Genomic DNA, 6,000 nt, shown 5'->3' on the forward strand with positions numbered 1-6,000 from the left:
GTACACACTAAAAGTGGAGCCAACCAGATTTTCTGATGGATTAGGTGTGAAATTCGAGAGGACGGGAGTCAAAGATGACTCCAAGGCTTTGGCTATGAAATTGAAAACATAAAGCTGCCATCTATGGAAACGAGGAAGCCAGGCAGAGAGAGTGGAAAGGGTGCAGCCTGACCCTGCCTTCTGCCCATGTGGCTGTGCTCCTCCCCCGAGCACCAGGCTCCAGGTGTGGGACAGCGTTCCTTCAGCGACACTTTCTGAGGCAGCACAGACGTCTGAAGTTTTGTCCTTTGCTCTCCATGGCTGTGGACTGGAGGTGCCTTGGTCATCTCCAGCTGAAATCTTCTTTCCTTAGCTCACATTGTTTGAATAGACTGGAAACCAGCAGAGTTTGTCCAGGTCCCAGGGCTGACCGGAGACCTCACCCTGGACACATCGTGAACAGACCCAAGCTGAGGCCCAGGCAGGCTCAGTCAAGCAGGGAGGCAGCGAAGCAGAAAGGGGCATTAGAGTCGCATGCGGAGTTTTGTTCAGGGCCTACTGTGGGCCGGTTAACCAGAATGTATGGGAATGGGGCCAGACATCACAGTTTTTGGTTCCCCAGTATCCAGCCAAGGGTGAAAGCCACCTCCTTGGATCAACAAGTGCTTCTTCGGTGCCTCCTGACGTTTGCTGCCTCTAATTGTGCTTAGCAAGGGGCTAGGCACCTTGACGAAATATTCCCGGCCTCCAAAGTAAGGTGAACCATGGGCTACAGAGCATTTTTCTGCTCAGAACCAAAATCATATCAAACTTTCCAAGAACATATTGTATGTTCACCCGGCCTCACTCTGCCTCACTCCACCCCCACCCTCGCCACTTTGAAGACAAGTGAAGCATTTTTCAGACTTTTTAATACCATCTGCCAAGCTCTACCTCTCCCAGCAGGCCTGCTGGTGTGTGGAATGTGGCAGACAGGTGAGACGACAGGGCCCAAGCCTGGGATGTCTGGGTTTTGATCCTTTCCCTGCCTGGGCCCTGGGCAGACGAGTATAGTCCAGGAACCAGAGCAGAAGAGAACAGAGGATCCTCCCAGGCAGATGGACTCAGGAATCGGTCCAGTTTCGGTTCCAAATGCGGGAGGCTGAGGGGCAGGATCCTGCTCCCCTCATTAAACCCCCTGGCCAGCCAGTCCGCATCCTGCAGACCGAGCCCACTCGTTGCCCAGGAGCCCACTGCAGTCCTGGGGGGCTATGCCCCCTTGGTCATCCCTTTCCTGGGCCCTCTGTGGGTAACTTAAGGAAAAGAACCTAAGGAAAGATGAAATGAGAAGCGTTTGCTCCTTAAAAATTACTAACATCTGTCCCAGCTGGCAAGCCACAGTTCTCTTTGTAACTAAGGAAATAGACTCCCGAGGAGTCTGGGTGTGGAGTGATGGCTGCTCCTTGTACACCCTCCTACACACCTGCCTGTCCACGGAGGTGGTGAGGACTGTGACATGGGGCCCCGGGGTGGGCCTGGCCTTGCTGGATACAAACTCTGATGACCACGAGTATTTGCACACAGTGAGGCAGTTGTTTAACCACTCTGAGCCTGTGTCCTTGGAGGGGTAAGTGGAGGATGGGAGGAGACACAGACACACGTGGGTGCTCCAGTGTGTCCTTTCTTCTGCTTCTCCTCACCTGTCCTTTGGACCCACATTTGACAGACGTGGTTAAGGCTGAGTCAGCTCTCACTGCCATCCAGAGACCTCTTTTTGTGAGTTCAGAAGGACGAGAGTGAAAGAACCAACCTGTGGCAGAGGCCTTATCTCAGACAGGAGGCCCCAGCATGTCGGATGAGGTCTGATTTCAGTGTCCAGTTGGGTGACTAGAAGCCTCTCAAGGGCAGTGCACAGTGAGGAGGTCAGCAGGGTTGGTCCCGGTGCTGTTTCGTAGGTGATGATGAGGTCTCAGAGGTGACTGTCAGTGTTGCAGTGACCCTTTGCTTGTGCAAGTCAGCAACAACATGGGGAAGGGACAGGCATGGCAATGCTGGGTCTGCCCCTGTAAGATGGTGCTGCAGCCCACTCTTCCTTCTGTGAAGAGACCTTCCAGGGGATGCTGGTGGGGAAGAGGAAGAGGGGGGGGTCCAGATTGCAGGGCTGGGTCTCTTAGATGGGGATCATAGAAAGTTTCCTAGGAACATCCGTGGGGACTTTTTCATTCATCTATGACTTCAGACCCCATCAGACCCCCAAACTTAGTATCTTAAATCAGCCTCCATGGTTCTGTAGGCTGCTAAGGCTCAGATGAGCAGTTTCTGGCTGGTCTCACCAAGAGTCTTTCATGGGGCTGCAGACAGAAGACACATAGAGCCGGAGGCTCTTCTGGGACCCAAGGACAGCTGGCCACTCTGTGTCATCACTAGGCCTCAGCTTCCCAAATGGCCTCTCTATGTGGTGTCTTCAGTGGACTTGCTGGTAGAGGAGCTGAGCTTCTTACTGGGGCTCAGCATTCCTCAAAGTATCCCAGTAGAAGTTTTCTCATGTCTTGGTTGGGAGTTGGCCTGCCATGGCTTCTTCCACCTGCTGTTGGGTAAGCAGTCATTGGCCAGTTCAACAGGAGAGAATAAACTCCACTTCTCCATAAGGGAATGATAAAGAATCACGTCCATCTTTAATCCACTATACAGACTCAAATTGAAGCCTGCATAGCAGCAGAGGGATGCAGCCATATCTGCAGCTGTGGCAAAGCTCACGCCTACCATGCTGGGCTGCCCTCAGAAGAGGGCTGTGGAGGAATGTGAGGTGGCTGGACCCGTGTTGAGGAGCTATGTGGACTGTGCTGACCCAAAGCTGGAGATGGCCCCGGGCCCAGAGAGTGAGCACAGCCCAGGGTGAGTGGAGGTGAGCCCTAGAGCAGATGGTGACTCCAGGATTGAATCAGAGGAAGTCCCAGGTGAGGGCATGGAAGACCAAAGGGCTTGCTTGTATTTTAAAGCTCCCATTACTAAGAGACTTCTCAAGGTCCCACAATTTGAAATCTGCCCTGTCCCAGTGTCATCTGTACTTACACACTGTATGACCCACAATACTGAAGTCACCTGTGTCCCACGAGGGACTCTTCAAGTCCCCAGGGTCCCCCCGAGCAGCCCTCCCATGAGCAGGGCCTCATCCTCAGCAGCACATCCTGACAGACCTGTCCACTCTACCCTCTTCTCCCTGGCTGCACAGGAGCCCTAGCGGCTGCCTCCCCACCCACGCGCGTGTCAGGAGCCCCAACTTTCTAGATAAACAGGATGATACTAAAACTCTCATTCCAACCTGGGCCTGCACTCAGAAATGAAACCAAGTAACAGCCTCCAAAGGAGAACTGGAAGGCCCTTTGCCTCAGCTTGGCATCTACCCCATGTCTTAGCCCTTGGGGGCTGAGTGTGGTTTCTGGATATTTTTATGGAAAAGTTCAAATGTGTGTAGAAGCAGAGCAATGTGTAGATTTGCCAGGGCTCAGGGCAAGTTTTGTTTCTGTCGCCTCCCCTCTCCTTCTTACCCCCACTCTCCAGATTATCCTGGAGCAAATCCCAGAAGTCATACCATTTCATCTGTAAATACTTCAGCAAGTGGCACTAGGAGAAAGGACTCCCCCTTTCAACTACAATACCAAGGTGCTGGTTTCTTGAGCAACCTGACGTGAGGGAGCCCTGCCCACAAAGCCTCCCAAGGCAAGGCCCTTCTGTGGACTGTGGCAGAGAGGAGAGGGCACTGGCTGGTCCTCAAGTGTTGGTGCCCTGGTTTGCGATGCTCAAAGGAACATGGTGAGGCCCGAAAGCAGAGAATAGTGAGAGAATCACAGAGAGACATCGGAGAAGGAAATTCCCAAAGCTGACTGGACTTGGAAAGCAGTCACAGCGTGACGCTGTGCACCAAACCTCCTTCCGCCACAACCCGTCAGAACCAAGCCTCGTGACCTCACAGCTGTGGACCACCCGAAGGGAGAAAGTGTCCAGTCACTGTCACCGCAAGAACACAGCGAATTCCATTGACTTCCCCCACAGCAAGGGTGGTAGGCCACCGCCTCAGCACACGGCTCCTGTGCAGCCGGCGTCGGTTCTGCCCACTGTGCCTCTTTCAGAAGCAAAACTAGTCCTAGCTTTTCCACACATCTGGGCCAGGTGGGCCAGAACAGGGTGAAGACGTGGGGACGATGGAAGGCTGTTTCCATCATGTACTACTTTGAAAATTACTTAGCTTGTGAATCCCTGAAAAACAATAATTGTACCTTATGCCTCTTTGTATCTCTCAGTGTCTATGTTAGGGTTTCTCAACCTCAGCACTATTGCATTTTAAACCAGATCGTTTTTGTTGTACTAACTATCATGAGCACTGTAGAGTCCCCTCAATGCATGAAGCATCCTTTCTCCCACAAGCTGTGTCAAGCAAAAGTGACTGCAGGCATTTCCAAATGTCCCCTGGGAGGCAGAACCACCGCTGGGTTGGGAACCACTGACCTATGCCATAGCAGGACTTTCATTTGTGTCTGTATGTCTTCCTGTGATTTGCTTTCTGCCTCTTTGGAAAGAGTTGGTTATTGAGTGTATGAGATAAATTAAAAGTGAGGTGATGATTGGGAAGCTCCCTTTATGAGCTTAATTTTATCTGTCATAAAGGTTTTAATAAAATTTGTCAGAAAATTTGCAATCATAACATTTAGTAAGACTTAAATATGTGTATTTAACCATAAGCAGCTCAATAAAATAAAAACTAGACCATAAGAGAAAATGATTGGGGTGTGTTAAATAGCAGGACTTTGTGTAAAAACTTTTTTTTAAGTTTTTATGTTTACAGTTATAAAAGTAAGACACTGTCTTGAGATTAGAGACAAGAATAAGTCTACACAGGTGATAAGTTATACAGTGACTTAAAATTTTTTTTTCAGTGACTTTAAATTTTTAAAAAATTATAATAAGACAATGCCATTAATTCCTCTTCAAAGTACTCCCTCTTGATTTGAACACACTTATCCCATCGGTTTTGCCACTTTCAGAAGCAGTTCTGGAAGTCTTCTCTTATGAGTTTCTTTACAAGCTGTCTTAGTTACTTCTCTCATTGCTGAAACAAAATACCTGAATTAAAAGAGGAAAGGTTTATTTAGCTCTCAGTCTGTAGAGGTTTCAACTCATAGTTGGCTGGCTTCAAGGCAGCGTGGCATGGCAGAGGGGAAACAGTTCGTGGTGGGCAGAGGGCAAGAAAGCATTGAAGTAGCAAGCAGCAAAGTGACAGCAGCAGCCCTTTTTCTGTCCCTTATATTCTGTCAAGGCTACCTGTCCTTGGTGGGTAGCACTCACACCCAGGGTGGGGCAGCCTTATTCCTAGCATTGCACCATTAATCCCAGCATCACGCACTTAATTCCATCCTCACACACCCTAGATCTAGCCACCTCTGTAAAGCCCCACCTATGAGCACAGGAGACTTTGCAAGGACATCTAGATACAAGCTATAACACAGTGTGATCAAAAAAAAAAAAAAATACAGTAGGTGGTGATGCTGAATGCTCTCCAATCCAAAGCAGTCTTGTAAAAATGTTAGTGTACCCTCATTCACCTTCTACACTGGATCTAGCACTGTATGACTTCTGATTCTCCCCCAAAGTCAAAAGGACTATGAAAAGTCAACTTTTAAATTGATTCAGGACCTCAAGGCACCCATAACAAAGCAGCTAAAGACACTTACTCAGAAAATGGCCAGAATAATAACTGTTTGAAGCAAGAAGTATTTTGAGAGGAACTAATGGCAGTATGTTTTTTACTGTAATGATTTTTTAAAAATTTAAACATTAACTTTATTTTTCAATCACACTTTGTACATAAGATAATTTTTCTGTGGAGTCTCTGAGAGTTCGGGTCTCAGTTTTATTAGCCTTATCTGGAAATTCCAATCACTTTATTTCCTTTTCTTTCTTCTTTCTTTCTTTCTTTCTTCTTTCTTTCTTTCTTTCTTTCTTTCTTTCTTTCTTTCTTTCTTTCTTTCTTTCTTTCTTTCTTTC

The sequence above is a fragment of the Chinchilla lanigera genome, unplaced genomic scaffold (assembly GCF_000276665.1).
Source record: "Chinchilla lanigera isolate Chin_1 unplaced genomic scaffold, ChiLan1.0 scaffold00117, whole genome shotgun sequence".
Lineage (NCBI taxonomy): Eukaryota > Metazoa > Chordata > Mammalia > Rodentia > Chinchillidae > Chinchilla > Chinchilla lanigera.